The sequence below is a fragment of the Tenrec ecaudatus genome, chromosome 2 (genome assembly GCF_050624435.1).
Source record: "Tenrec ecaudatus isolate mTenEca1 chromosome 2, mTenEca1.hap1, whole genome shotgun sequence".
Lineage (NCBI taxonomy): Eukaryota > Metazoa > Chordata > Mammalia > Afrosoricida > Tenrecidae > Tenrec > Tenrec ecaudatus.
The window spans coordinates 232,097,938-232,099,988 of record NC_134531.1 but is presented as its reverse complement, the minus strand read 5'-3'; the positions used below and the strand labels follow the sequence as shown (position 1 = coordinate 232,099,988).

At 46.3% G+C, this 2,051-nt stretch overlaps 1 non-coding gene across 1 annotated transcript; it reads right to left on the bottom strand.

Moving 5' to 3' along the window:
- Positions 1 to 325: 325 nt before the first annotated feature.
- Positions 326 to 445, bottom strand: LOC142441572 (small nucleolar RNA SNORA61). Its single transcript, XR_012782941.1, has one exon. It is a non-coding gene; the product is annotated as a small nucleolar RNA SNORA61 (small nucleolar RNA).
- Positions 446 to 2,051: the final 1,606 nt, after the last annotated feature.

Here is a 2,051-nt window from a genome sequence, read left to right as displayed (position 1 = left end):
GCACGCATCTTGATTTTTTTTGAAGAGCACTAGTCTCACCACTGTCAGACTGTTCTCCAACAAAGTAGACATCATGTAAAATCATGTAAAATGTTAACAGTGGCCTGAGCCTCAATGTGTTATGCAATCTTTTCATTTGATGTCTCCTTTAAATGTTGTGCATTGACAATTTCTATGAAGAGCAAGAAAAGGGGAACTTTGCAGTGTTTGGCTGACTTAGTGTTTGGAATGACACTCAATGGGCTTATGTAAAACTCCATTTGACTGTGAAAATGAATGCAGGGCAGCAAATTATTTAACTTGATTCTTTTATTTTATCTTATTACCCTGTTTGAAACTAGCCTGAACTCCAAGAGCGCTGAGGGGCCACTCCAACGTTTCTTTTCCTCCTTTTACGACCATCCAGGCCAGTGTTGTGATCCTATGGGAAAGGGAACTGGAGGGTTAACGTGAGTCTTCTAGCCATAGACTTTGTGACTTCCACCAAACAATCGTGTCTTGATGGGTCTAGTGGGGGTAAGAGATGAGAACTGTTTGGTTTTGAGTGCTGGGTAACAGGAATTGCTGTGATGGCCATCCTGCAGGACACAGGGGGAGTGACTGTAGAAGCAGGAAGCCTGGCTCTCACTCTGAGAAGCCTGCTCTGGACCCCGAGCTCTCTGGGCAGTGAACCTCTGATCCAGAGACAGCCTGGGCATTCGAGGGGTGCCAGAGGAGCAGCAGAAGCAGAATAGGGGCTAGGGCTGAGACCGAGTGGGGGGCTTCCTAACTCACACAGCAAGTCGATCTGAGTACGTTGGGGCCAGAAGCTCACTTGTGGAATAGGGTTTCTCTGGGCATTGAATTCCACCGAGGAGTTTGCTGATGGTGGGGTTGGAGCTGGAGCTGAGTGCCGGGGCTTGAGGTGTGCAATGGAGTAGCATGTCTTTTGGACATTTATTCGCCATCCTAAGAGGACTGTATAACATATCCTAACCATACAACTCTGTCCTGAACATTCCTCACCTGCACTGTAACCTGTTAACTTCCTTCATCTACCCCTTAATCCTGAGCATTGCCTGTGAGTTCTGCGGGGCCGTTGCAATGAATTCTGGAACCGAGCTAAAAAAGCAAGGAATGCTGTGGGCGGCAGAGCTGGAAAAGTAGAGTGCTGTTTGAGACAGAGCATTAGTCAGCCCACTTCAGAGAGAGACAGGGTGTGGGTAATACAGGGAGCAAAAGAAACTGGGTCCCTTTCAAACAAGAATTCTCCCAATAGTGTCTTCTGAGTGCAGACATGAAAAGGAGCCCGGTGGCACAGTCTGTCGAGCACTGGGCTGCAAATAGAAAGGGCGACAATTCTAATTAATCCAGTCACCCCACAGAAGAAAGATGTGGCTGCTTGCCTCTGTAAGGATTTGCGGCTTTGGAAACTCTGTGGGGCACTTCTCGTCCGCCTTACAGGATTGGGATCGATCAGAAGCAACATGACAGCAGTGGGTTACGGGTTCGCGGGATTGAGAAAAGCCTGAGTTCTATGTCAGAGGAGGGAAAGTGGGGAGCATACAGAGGTTGCTTTGTTTCTTTACTATTGGCCCAAGACTCTCAACTCAAACTTGAAAAACCATGTAGATAAACACTGTGAATACTACGCCCACCATTTTTTAGAAAGCCATTTCTTCCTCAACCCACTGACGGCAGTTCCCTCAAAGAATGTTTGCCCATTCTCATACTCTCAATACTGACACGTATTCCTCTCATCATCTCAATTCTTACCTGGTAAGATTTTACTTCTCCACTTGTGTTGTAGGGTTCCTTTGTGAGAGTCATAAATATGGGGGAGGGCCTAGCAACATTTCCCTCTGTTACGCATGTGGTTCCATGGCTCAGAGCCAACTCAGTGGCAACTGACAATTCCAACACAGCATTGATTGGGACCTGGGCCAAGGCCTCACGCTCCTAGTGTTTGTCTCTGTTTTCTAGAGAAGTGAAGTCGGTGATGCCTTTATAATACATAAGAAAATGTTTAATGTAAGAAATTATACATAATTTTATATCAAGAAAGTTACTCA